We start from the raw sequence: 14,582 nt of genomic DNA on the forward strand, positions 1-14,582 counted from the left end.
GACTTACTTTCAGGACAAATTTGGCATTATGTTAAGAAATTGTAATTGGACTTATGTAGAAGTCACAACTATCTGAGGTCGCTCAATAATAATATTTGTGTTAATACATGCTTGATAAATGATATGTAAAATATTCTCTAAAGTTTGTCGCGCAAAAAAAAAAAGAAATGATCAAGCACAAAGGTTAGGAGACTGGTCCATTACATCAATCCATACTTCATAGCACTTAGGACAAACTTATACATCAATGCAAAGTATCTTAAATGATCCATGATCAATTAAGAGGTAGGTTTGAATTGATGAAAGTTCATCAAGCACCAATCCACACATTATGAACAAGATGGACATAACCCATCCAATTGATCAAGAAGAAAAGAAAGAGATTAAGAAGAAGAGGATAAAAGAGATCAACACCCAAATTGGATCAAAGGTTTGATCAAGTCATCATCAAAATCAGTCATCCAGTTTGGTGGATTAGGGTTTTCACCCCATCAACACCCAAGATCCATAGAGTTTGATGAGGCCTATGATTAAAAACAACCATGATCCAAGGCCAACAGAAGTCAACAAAGGTCAGACAAATATAAAATGCAATAAAATCAAATAAAAATGTATCAAAAACATTTTTAAAATAAATTTTAAAAGGGAAATAAAACAGAAAATCCACAAAGTCCTTAAAATCACCAAGTAAATGGCCAAAATATTATGGAAGGTTGGAAATAAAATAAAAAGTATATAATATATTTTTCAGAATTTTAAAATGCACAAAAGTACTTTTAAACGAATTAAAACAAAGCAGAAAATAGAAAATTCAAGAGAAATAGAAAATCAAGAAAATAAAATGATGAAAAATAAAAATCAGATGAAGAAAAATAAAAGAGAATTTTAGAAATTATTTTGGTATTTTTTGGATTTAAAATGAATTTTCTATGAACTTTAAAAGAAAATGAAATTTAAAATAAAAAAATAAAAAGAAATAAAATCATAAAAAACACGAAGCGTTAGATTTGACTTCATTAATTCACATGGCAGATCCAACTATCACAAGGGTAAGGCGCACGGTGGAAATTAGCCAAAATAAAACATGGGATCTAATTCAAATTGGACCAATCAAAACATTTCAAATATCTAATGTGTCTCGAAACTCAGATGACCTGAGATAAACTCTGATCGTCTTCCCCGATGGTCCCTCACTGGAGTTTCATCGTTTGGTAAATTAAGAACACGAGACCCCCACCAATGTGATTGCCTCCTCATCACGAATTCAACCTCATGCTCCAAATTCATTTATCTAAACTGAGCATGGGGAATTTCATAGAAGTTTCAGAAGCAAGCAAGCCATGAAAAATAAAATTAAATGATGAACACGATCAATTAACACCAGATAAATTAGGGGAAAGCATCAGAGAGTGAAGGACTTCATAAGGTCTTGGAGCTTGGGAATTTTTGCAAAAGCTTCAGAGAAGATCGAAGATGCTAATGGAATCAAGAAATTGGATTGAAACAAGCTGGAATTAAAAACACGATAGTTCAATTTTTTGGAAAAATTTCAGAGTGAAATAGGGATTTCTTGGCTCTCCAAAGCTTGGAAATGAATGTAGTAGTTTCTTCTATTTATAGGGAATGTGTTTGGATCCAAATATGTGTGGAATCAAGCTTAATTTGTGCAAAACAAATTTGATCAGAATGTGTGAAAAGTGTGACTTGTAATCCATAAAAACTTAGCCAAATCATGTGTTTCAAGGGTCAATTAACTTCTGGAGACTTGATTAAACATGTTTAGGTCCAAAACGCATGATAATTTGGCTTGTAATTGAGAATAAGTGAAGTTCAAATTCAGACCATGGTGATTTCTTCAGTTCCAAGTCACCATGTTCAACACAATGGGGCAACTTGCTCAGGAGGATTTTGATCCCATTCTTCTTGTGTGTTGACATCATAACAAAGATTACAATATGCCAAGAATGGTTTTATTAGGATTCTTGAGCACAAAGTTATGTCATGTTGAAGTTGGCATGAAAAACTGGACATGTAACTTAGAAAATTCTAAGTCCCAAATGGCTAAAAATGGCATGTAATGTATCAATGAATTCCATGGCCTTCCAGACATATTTTGACATTGATCCTTGAAGCAAGCTTGTATAGGGCTCATAAATTTATTGTGAAAAAAGAATCAGCCTCAAATGTTGAAAATTGAAGAAATTATGAATCTTGAAAGTTGAGAAAAAGCCACTTAAAAATAGGTCAAATTTCACTAAGTCCACAAATGACTTATAATGTCTCCAAACTTTTGATAATCCTCCAAGCATAATTAGCTATTGTTATGTTAAGAAAAGTTATATATTATAATGATAAGAGTCATATGCAAAAAGAAGCTTTCAAAAATGTTGAGAATTGAAGGAGTTGTGATCCTTGGAACTTTGACTTCAAATGTTGATTTTTTGGTCAAACCTCTAGGAATAAAACTTGTGCACTTGAATTTTTATTGCATTTAAAGGTACGTGGATGATCATATGAACTCAAAATGAGGTGTCCTTGAATGTCTCTTGATTAAAGTACTCAAAGCTTGAGGTAACTTGTTGAAGAAGGCACGAAAATAAACACATGAACCTTTGACTTTTCTTGAGAAGTAAGCCACGAGACTTTGAGATGTTCTTGATAAAAATGAGATTGAAATATGCTTGAAACCCATAGAGATCATTATTTTAGAGATATCCCCTTGATAATCCATGGTTGATCACACTTTGACTTGAGGAATTGACAAAACCCTAGATGATGAGCCATGCTTGATGCTCTTGATTGAAAAGCCCTACCTTGCACAATAAACTTAAAGAAAATAAAACAGATTTTTGCTATTTTGATTATTGGTTAGATAAGTAATGAACATATAAACACAAAGGTAAAACACCAAGAAATAGGTGCTTGATGATCCCTGCAAAAAGCAAACTCAAAGATGAGAGGGGGAGGATCAATATGTGATCTTGTCTGTATACAAGGATGCAAATGACATGTGGGATCTTAGGGTTAAAAATTAGGGTATGACAATATGGTCTAACATGTGCTTGTGTTATTACAAAAAAGGTGAAACTCGGTAAAGGAGAAGATAACCATACACTCTTCCACCATAAACGTATCCAACAGTTGATGATGCATAAAGAATCATACACACGGTTGTATAGAAAGAAAGAAAAATTTGATGAAGTTTATGAGTCTCTTGTTCCTTGCCTTAGAGGTTTGGCACTGGAGGAAAAATGGATGTGCATTCTAAAATTATTGATCTCTGAAAACCGGAGATGCATCTCTGAAAACTAGGTGCGTTCGTTCTGATTAGACACATATATGGTGCATTAAAAAATCCTCTACAATTTTGGAATGATTTTCCATTCCTTCATCTTGATTATGTCTGGATAATTTCTATAACATTCATCTTCGTGAAAATGAAACTCCACCTTCAGATTTTATGGAATTTTTTTTACAATATTCATGTTCTGGAAAATTATTACACACCTTCATTTTCTGGAAAATTAATTTTACAACATTCATCTTTTGCAAAACAATTCTACTCGTTCATCTTCAATTTTTTTGAAAAAATTATTTACAACATTCAATGTTCTTGAAAAAAATTCAACAAGTTCATCTCCAATCTTTTTTGGAAAAATTATTTACAACATTCATCTTTTGGAAAACATTTTCCACTCCTTCACTTCAGTTTTTTTTTGTGAACTCTACATGCTCTTGATATATATATATATATATATATATATATATATATATATATATATATATATATATATATATATATATATATATATATATATATATATATATATATATATATATATATATATATATATATATATATATATATAGAGAGAGAGAGAGAGAGAGAGAGAGAGAGAGAGAGAGAGAGAGAGAGAGAGGAAGAAATGAAGAAAAGAAAAGTGAGAGAGAATAGTTAACTATGCAAGATTCTCTTGTATGTGTGTATTGTCTTCACCATCATAATCACCTTACACTATTGCACTAGTATATATAGTGGAGCTTACATGTTGTTAAGCATCCTAACTAACTCCATACATGGTGTAACCACCATAACTAACTTATAAAACCACCTCACTAGTTTTATCTCTAATACACCCCCTCAAGCTCGTGGTGACTTGAAAGGAAAAACCTTAAGCTTGTCACTAAACAAAGTGACGACATTAGTTGGTAACGACTTAGTAAAGATATCAATTATTTATGCCTGGGTCGATACATGTTGAATGCATGGATTTTGAGCTGCAACTTTATCCCATACGATGTATATATCCAATTCAACATGTTTTGTGCATGCATGGAGTATCGGGTTATGGGGAAGCATGATTGCGCTTAGGTTGTTGCAGAGTAGCATGGGAGGTAAATAATTGGTGTTGCGTTCTTCGTGAAGTGATTCAATCCAAATAATTTCTATGTTGTATGAGCAATAGCTTTCTACTCTGCTTCAGCGCTAGAGCGAGCAACTAATGATTGTTTCTTCAAGCTCCATGCAACTAAATTCGGTCCAAGGTACAAGTTCGAACCAGATGTGGAGCACATGTCATCAAGGTCACTTGCCCAATTTGAGTCAATATAAGCACCTGGTGACAATTATTGTTGCATAGCGGCAGGTGCCAAAACTAGACCATGAGATATTGTGCCATTCAAGTAATACAACATACGTTTTATTGCCCTCCAATGTGAAACAAGCGGATCTTCCATGTATTAACAAGCTTTATTGACACAAAATGCTATGTTTGGTCGTGTCAAAGTGACATATTGGAGAGCTTCTACTGTGGGCCTGTATAGGAACGGGTCTGACATTTTATCATCACAATGTCTATTGAGCTTGCATGAACTGAACATAGGTATGTAGACTCCTTTTTCTTCCACCATGTGGATTTTGGTCAATAAATATCTGATATACTTCGATTGAGTCAGAACCAAGGAGCAATTTTCCTGGTAGTGCACTTCAATCCCTAATAAATATTATTGCATACCAAGTTTCTTGAGGGAAAACGTTTTATGAAGTTGATCAATCAGGTTATACACTATGGTAGATGATGAACATGTGATTAAAATGTCATCAACATACACTAGAGCGTAGAGAGTAACATAATTGTGATTGTAGATGAAAAGTGAATGGTCACATTTGAATGCTACAAATCAAAATTGAATTAGAGTCTGATAAAGTTTCTCATATCAGGCACAAGGAGCCTATTTCAAGCCATATAATGTTTTCTTCAGTTTACAAACCATGGTAGGATCAAATGAAATGAACCTTGGGGATGCTCCATATATACCTCTTCTTGTAGCTCTCCATTTAAGAAAGAATTGTTAACATCAATTTATTTGATTTCCCACTTATATGTGATCGCCAAGGTCAATATGATTCTAATTTTTGTTGGTTTAAATACAGGGGACAATGTCTCGTGGAAGTCAAATTCATGTTGTTTTTGGAACCCCTTAGCTACAAGCCTTTATTTGTGCTTGTTTAGTGAGCCATCTGAGTTTTCTTTGACTTTAAACACCCATTTACATCCAATAGGTTTTCTGTGAGCAGGTAGAAATATGAGAACCCATGTATCATTCTTCATTAGGGACTCAAATCCATCTTCCATCACACTAAACCATTCAGGTTGGGTGAGAGATTGCTTGACAAATGTGAGCACAGTGGGTACCAAAAACACTTTACGTTTTGTCTTGCATGCCTTTGATCTTGTGATCATGGGATGATTATTGATAACTAGATTTGTTGAATCTTATTGATAATGAAATGAGGGTCATAGGGACTTAGAAGATACAAATGCATTTGGATTAGACTGTAATGATGGCTTAGAAATATGAGGTACCTTAGGGAGCAAGTTATCCACCGAGTCAGAAGATGTTGACTTAGATGGTGATAGTCTAGGTAGATTAGGTGTAGTGGGAGTTGTTTGTAGTGTTTTGGGGACAAATTTGGACTCACCAGTGTGTGCATCCAATGACATATGTGTGCTTGAACGTGATAACTCGAAAACATGTCATATTTCTGACTCAATCACATGCAATTTTGTGTCATTTTCTATTTCTTGTATGGTTTTATGTAGGTATTTTGTGTAAATTTCAGGTGTTTACAAGTAGGGGTCTTTGTGATAACTCGAAAATATGTTTTTTCAAAAATATGGTAAAAATTCAGACCCCCAAAAAATCCGGTAAAATCTCAGAAAATTCCCAAACATGAATTTAAAAAAAAACATAAAATTCAGGAAGGGTATTTAGGAAAAAACACTACTTATGAGGGGGTGCCAAGTTAAATTTGGGGGGGTGTCAAGAAAATTCTATGTTCCATGCCAATCAAAAGCTCTAATAAGATCGGCCAATACAGGAAAATCAATCAAATACTCTCGTATCCAATTGATAAACAAATGGGCTCTCACCAGGAGAATGCACGGTGTTATTCCTTTTGATTGGTTGCATTAGGTAAAACAACATATGTACAATATATATTATGTGCATAAGAAACATGTGGAATAAGATGTTTCATCATGTGTTCCACCATCTGGCCTAAGTCTGCAGACCAAGACTTGTGAGTGAATTTGTGTGTGTTGACGTTTGATTCTTGGAAGATTTGTTGTTGTATCTTTTGGAAAATATTATTCAGTAAGATTTGCTAAAAATATTTTACTAATCCATAAGCTTGAAGAAGATTTAATTAGATATAGATTAATTAAAAAGATTTGCAGTTGGAATATTTGGATATGCATTGAAGATAAATTTGGTCCAGCTTTATCCATGATTGTGTTGAATATTTAATTAAACAAATATTACATGAATAGATTTAATGAGATTTTTTTTAATTACAAGTTATAGATTTGCACATAATGAGAAGATCTTCAATCCAAGATTTAGAAGTGTGGTTCAGTTTTCAGCATGAGATTTATTCTTAATCCTTTACTTGAGAAGTTGGAATAGTGATTTATATCAAGTAAATTTTTTATTTGAATTGTTCAAGATTCAAAATTCTATCACGAGGACACATGTGGGACCTGATGTTCCAGCATATGTGCAAGATCTGGCCCTTGTTAGTAGATCAATGTTGTAGTTGTTTTGAGTGTGATTTTCTGATTGGATCTCAATCAAATTTGTTGTTATTTGTTTCTATCTTTTAGCAATGCATTTATGTGAATTTGTTTGATTGGATTGGACGTGGTCAAATCAATTTAAATGATATTTAAATTTGAATTTCAATCAAAACCCAATCATATCTTTTTGAGACTTTTGTGGAACAAATCTAAAAAGAATATCCTATAATTCTAGACAAGATCAAAGTTGCTTATGCCCATTGGAAAAAGTTCAGAAGAAGCATTTCTATTTAAGAAGACTTAAACCTCTCTTGAGAGGGTGTGATGTATTGAAGATGCCTGGTGTTGGGTTTTTCTTTTTATTCTTTGTTTTTGTTGTGAATTGTGCACCACTCTATTGCTTCATTCATATCTAAAGGCATAGAGTTTGGTTTGTTTAGTTGAGTTGTAATTAAACATCAATATCATGTTAATTGAGTTGATTCCTTGGAATTAGTGACTAAGAGAAATTGTTTATTGAGATTGTCACTTAGGATTAGTGATTAAAAGAAAGTGAGATGGGTTCTCATATTTAGAGGGAGGCCTAAATAGAAAGTCACTAGGATTAGGAAGAGGAATTGAACATCATGGGGGATGTTCCTATAAGACTAATTGTACTAATTCAAGATAGTGGATTTCCTTTATTGGGTAGGGTGCCTCCAGACATCGGTGTGGTTTCACTGAACTGGATTAACAATTTTATTGTGTTATTTAATTGATTTATGCATTTATCATCTTGCTTACGAATTGGTTTTTTCTGCTATACAATTTCTCAGACATTGTGTTTGACATTTGTCCCCATAATCTGTCATATGACATAAACCAGTTGTACACGTTGTCTTAGATATCTGGTCCAACATTTGTCCCTACCTGAACAGAATTTCAATTGGCATCAGAGCAGGCACCCTATTATGTTTCGGTGTGTTTCAGGGTTCTTATTCTGCTCAAGAGGGAGAATTTCAATGAAGGGGTAGTTTAGAGACTAAATATTCTTTATGGTATTAAGAATCCTCCAAAGAATATAGCCAAAGGCAATTATGAAGATTGTGAAGACCAAGTAGAATGTGATTCTGAAGGAAATCTCATGCTTGCCAAGATCTTCATTAAAGTCATGAGAAACCTATATATGATATTTGGGTATAATGTCTCTTCGAATGTTCAAGAAAATCAGCAACGCAATTCAAAGATGTGTAATTTTCAGAATAAAGGAAAAGATGGTGAAAGAGAATATCTCAACTAGATCCAATGTCTTAAATGAAAACATTTTGGACATATTCAAGCTGAATGCTCAAGTTTTCTAAGAAAACAAAGATCTCCAATGTCACTAATGATAAAGTAGGTGAATGTAATCAAGCAAACAATTTTGTGGCCTTCAAAGACATGAAAGAGGTTATACATATTGGTGAGCCATCAAATTCAAAGAAAATATGTATTACTCCTATTCAGAAAATAGATTGCAGAATGTCAGGAAATAAGTCTCAAAATCTTGTCAAACATGTTTACCAGAAAACAGAATGCAGAATGTCATGTAACATGTCTCAACATCCTGTCAGACATGTTTACCAGAAAGAAGAATTCACAATATTAGGTAACATGTCTCCACATCCTGTCACGCATGATTACCAGTGCACTAATTTTGTTTACTCCGTTCCAATATATTATTATAAATTATATGGTAGACAATCATATCATTAACATATGTATCCCCAGTGGACTGAGAAGTATGAAAGGCATCATCGACAAGTTTGGCATGACAAGTCTAATATTCTTATTCATATTACTTGTACCTGCCACAAGGTATTTTCTTGTGAAGATTATCATTTTGATAGTAGGTGCAATAGACACTTAATAGGAGAAAGAAACAATGTTACATTTTATGATAGCAATAAAAGAAAGAAATTTGTAAATATGAAGATAGTTGCTACCACTGTAGAGAAGAATATTGAAGATCATGTTTCAGAAATTATGGATGACATTGTAGATACAGAAACTAAGTTATGGAACAAAAATATTGGGGTAATTGTAGAGAAAGTTGCCATATGTGTACTGATCTCAAGATTGAATTAGGTAAAATTTATGAGGACTGTCAAGTTGGGAAGCAAACCAAGATATCATACAATATGTTTCAACATCTTACTCATGCTTATGAATTACCACTTATGGACTTCATGAAACTCATGCAAGGAGTTGTCATTGAAGGGGTGGTTGATGGTCAGGTTGGAGTTCCTCCCAACTTTGAACAACCAAGAGTGGTTCAGAAAAAGAAGCTAAAAAAGATTAGTAACTATGGCATGATTCTTCCTATTAGGGTTTCTTCTCATATTTCTAGAATTTTCACTATTAAAAATCATGATTTGTGTTTGGTGAAGCTGATATTGGTGGTCATCTTAGTTTGTTGAATCATAGTTATAAGATGTATGTTCAATATATTTCTCTCCATAATATTCCATATTTTGACAAGTCTGATCTAGTTGCTGGTGAAAATGTGTTTAATGTCCCTCTCATGTATGGGCCTATAAGAAACCATCATCTCATTCAAAATTATTTTACTGAGGAGACCCAGGAAACTAATCTGGGAAATCAAGATGTTGATAAAGATATGCCAGACATCATGTCTGACATGTTGGAGACAGAGTCTCAAACTCAGAAGGAGAATGATGACGTGATCCTTGGAAATGGTTATGTAAGTGATGATGATCTTGTTCGTGAAGATGTTGAGATTAATATTGTTTTAGCCCATGGTGTTGTTGTTAATAACCATGATGAAAAAAGATAATCTGCATAAAAAGGAAAGAAGGATCGTGCAATAAAAGATGTGAAGAAATATGATGAGACATTGTGTGAAAATTTGTACTTCAATCAGGATGTTAGTAATTATGTTATTAACAATAACGGTGTCATTAAGAAGGATGATTATGTGGAAGTTGATGACATTCCTTTTGCCAACATAATGAAGAGAATCATGGAGAATATAACCAAGTCTCAAGACAAGGCTACTCGAGAAAAGGATCATGTGATGAATAATGCGAGTGACAATATTGATGATGTTGTAAATGATTTTGTCAGTGCTGATGAAGGTTCAATCTCTAAGAATAATGAATTTCATGATGGGTCTGCTTTTTTCAATGAATGTGTTACTAAAGATGGTGGTCTTAGTAAAAGGCCTGACAAGAATTCAAAGAAAATAGTTGGTGGCAAAAAGATTCCTACAAATGTTTATATTGCTCCCTTAGACAATGTGTCTTTCCATTGTGAGGAAAGTGTGATGAAGTGGAAGTATTTATATCACAAAAGGATAGACCTTGAAAGGAATTTATCAAAATAAGCTTTGACATTTAAAGAGGTTGTTCAGCTTCTGGAGGATGTCATTGAGAAAGACAATGAGAATCTTATGATAGTTCACCTTTGTGACATGTCAGACAAGATGGTGGAGCATTTTGTTCAACAAATGCAGTCTAAATTTGAGTTGAGCATGGTAGGAGATGTTACCTACTTTCCCAATTTTCAAGTAAATCAAATCAAGGACTACATATTCCCAAAGTATACATGCTGGAAGTAGTTGCACTCATATGTTGTGGAGTAACCAAATGCTTAAAGATGGTAATGAAGATGTCAACCAAGATGTGTCAGACAACATGTATGACATGTTGAGGACTGAGTTTCCTACTCCAAGGAAGGATGATCAAGTTGTCCTTGTTAATTTAGAAGTAAAGAGAAAGTTTATCCAGTAAAGTCTCTAAGACAGACGCTGAAGAAAATGTCCAAGACATTGTGACCACCATCAGGAGAAAAGTTGGTGGAAAAAGGATTCCTTTGAATGTTGTTGATGCTCCCCTGGATAACGTATCATTCCATTATGAAACAAGTGTTTAGAAGTGGAAATATGGTCTTCTAAGAAGGGTTGCTTGTGAAAAAAAGTTAGGTACAAATGCTCTTAACTATAAAGAGATTATAGATCTGATTAAAGTTGTTGGGCTAATGAAGATTGGTAGTCATATTGGTCCTTGCTATGAAAAGTTAGTCAAGGAGTTTATTGTGAACATTACTGTTGAGTCTAATGTTGAAAGCAACAAATAGTATAGAATGGTGTATGATATAGAAAAGTGTGTAAAGCTTTCACCTTCAGTTATTAACTAATTGAACTGAAGCAAGGTTTCCTCTATTGACAAGATTGACCAAGGAAAAGGAAGATGGGGAAGAAGAGGAAAATGCAAGTGAGGATGAATAAGAAAATCATGTTGAAACACTGGAGTATAATGAAATTATGGAGCTTCTTAGTGATGCTTAGTTGTTGAAGATAACTCTGAATGTTAGGGCTTGTTATCCTAATATGATGAAGGAATTTATGGTTAATAATGATGTTATTCCTCATGGGTTACTGAGGTTTAGTTATAAGATATTTGTTGGGAAAGATGTCTCAAACATTGTGTCCAACATTTGTGCACCTGTTGAGAAAATTAATATGGTGTTTGATGAAGAAATGTTAGAGTTTTTTCACCTTAACCTCTTATTGTTGCTACTTCTATTTTGGTGTCCCTTTGTTGTTTTATACAATAGGATTTGATCTAGAGGGTGTGAACAGATCACAAGTTAAAAACTTTAACAAAAAACTATTTTAAAAATTTATGGCGAGCGGAAGTAACCCAGAACGAATCGTCTAACCGAACCGCTATCAAAAAGTTTGGATATGCATAATTGCAATCAAGGTATGATAATGAGCACAAATTTGATCAAAAACTATAAATCATAATCAATTGAATTCAATGCTAAAAGTAGAGACTATTCTCAATGATAAAATACACAAAATGTTATTGAGTCAAATTATCGAACACCTTGTGTGCAATCGATTTTGTTTAGAAATTTGTATGGTTTTGTTGATCTTCAAATCCAACCATAATCAAATTGATTGTGATCACCTCAACAAAACCTCTTTCAAAATGTTATCAAAAAATTTAGCCAAATGTATAGATCGCACAATCGATGAATTCAACAATTTGCAAATGAAATATAAAAGAGAGAGAGAGAGAGAGAGAGAGAGAGAGAGAGAGAGAGAGAGAGAGAAAGTACACAAGGATTTGTTTAGGCAATTCCCTAATAGGCCTCGCTATGGGTATGTATGCTCTCAATTCAAACTCGAATTGAGATATTGAAAATTAACCTTACTTTGCAAAAGTATGTATACAAGATAAATATAACAATCCAACCTTACAAACCCTAAGTTTGGTGTTGATTCTGACACTTTCTATTCCCTTGATATGAGTTTGATCAAGTAACCCAACAATGCCAATTTAATTCACCATCTTATGCTACTCTTTTGCAAGAACCTTTCGTTCTTTAAAGACTTCACTCGATCGAATCCAAATTGCAAATTGTTGTAACCCAAGATTTACCAATATGATCCACCGTCCACGCTACTCCTTTACAAGAACCTCCCATTTTTCAAAGTCTTCACTCGATCGGATCCAAATTGCATAATCTTGTCCAAAACCTTCAAATCCTTAATTGATCTTGAAAGAAAAACTCACCTTGGTTTTCTTATTTGAAACCCTCAAAGATCTCAACCCAATTTACAATTCAACAACCTAAAGTGGACGTTATCAACTCTAATTATAGATGGCACCCAAACAAAGAATTATTATGTGTAGTTTGTTTGTGTGTATGTATAGAGTGTGGGTTGAAGATAATGAGAACTCTTTAAAATCCTAGTTTCATGGAGGTTTACTTTATAGCCTTTCTAGAAATGATGCACGTATGAATTATTTATATGCATGCATGTTTGAGCCAAAAGGATTGCAAACTATTTGGAAAAGTCACAAATTTTTGGAATAATATGTTGCATGTGTCGATCTATGTAAGTCATGTGTTGACCTGTTCGGTGCATGTGTCGACTTGTATAGGTCATGAGTCGACTTGTATAGGTCATGAGTCGACTCATATAGTCGGCACATCAAATAGAGGCTACAAGCTTTAAAAATGAGTTATATGTGTCGACCTAAAAGTCGGATGTGTCGACACATAGAAAAAACTTTCTTATATGTGTCAACCTTATGTGTCGGCACGTAGACTGTTTTTCCCTTGAAAACTTATTTTTGATGCATGAAACCTTTTCCAACTCATTTTAAAATATTTTTATGCTTTCTAATGCTAAGATACACATTAAGACTCAGAGGATATCGTTCAATATAATTAAATGCTAAAGTATCCTAGATTTGACATCATACAAAATACATCTAATAAAAAATTGCACTCACATGTTGAAGATGGTCTTGTGTCCTTTGTTGAAGACTGTTCCTTTTTGAGGTCTTTTGGCAGAAGATGTGTGTTTGTATGGTTGGATGTTGTCCATGTCAAGCTTGTGTTCTGGATCCTAAAGCTTGATGTTTTGGTTGTGGTTCTTTCCATACCTTTTCCAAAATTTGGCAAAAAGGGAGAGTAATGTTTATGTGGGACAAGATGTTTCAGCATGAGTATGTATTGATCTCATATCTTAATGTGTAATAACCACCTTACTTATGTTGTTATTGTTTTCTTTGTTTGTTCTAATGTGTAATATGGTGTGTTACTTATGCTACTTCTTAAAGATCACATCTTATAAGTTATTTTAGCCAAAAAATTCTAAAGGGGGAGATTGTTGTTCCTTTTGATTTGCCGCATTAGGTAAAACAACATATATACAAGATGTATTTTGTGCATAAGCAACATGTGGAACAAGATGTTCCAACATCTGACCTTAGTCTGCAAACCAAAACTTGTGAGTGAATCTATGCGCGTTGATGTTTGATACCTTAAAGATTTGTTGTTGTATCTTTTGAAAATTATTATTCAGTAAGATTTGCTAAAAAGATTTTATAAATCCATAAGCTTGAAGAAGATTTAATTAGATGTGGATTATTTAAAAAGATTTAGAGATAGAAGATTTAATTGGATTTGCATTGAAGCAAATATTTAATTGGATATGCATTAAAGATAGATTTGGTTCAATTTTATCCAAGATTGTGCTGAAGATTTAATTAAACAAATATTCTATGAAGAGATTTAATGAGATTTGTTTTAATTACAAGTTATGGATTTGTACTTAATGAAAAGATCTTCAATCCAAGATTTACAAGTGTGGTTCAGTTTTCAACAAAATATTTATTCTGAATTCTTTACTTGAGAAGTTGAAATAGTGATTTATATCAAGTAAAAAATTTATTTGAATTGATCAAGATTCAGAATTATGTCATGAGGACACATGTGGTACTTGATGTTCTAGCATGTGTGTAACATCTTACTCTTGTGGGCAGGGCAATATTTCTCAATCAGATTTATTTATTTGTTACTATCTTTTATCAATGCATTTAGGTGGATTTGTTTGATTGACCTTAACGTGATCAAATCAATTTAAATGAGATTTAAATTTGAATTTGAATCAAAAGCAAATTATATCTTTTTGAGACTTTTGTGGAACAAATCGAAATAGAA

The sequence above is a fragment of the Lathyrus oleraceus genome, chromosome 6 (genome assembly GCF_024323335.1).
Source record: "Lathyrus oleraceus cultivar Zhongwan6 chromosome 6, CAAS_Psat_ZW6_1.0, whole genome shotgun sequence".
Lineage (NCBI taxonomy): Eukaryota > Viridiplantae > Streptophyta > Magnoliopsida > Fabales > Fabaceae > Lathyrus > Lathyrus oleraceus.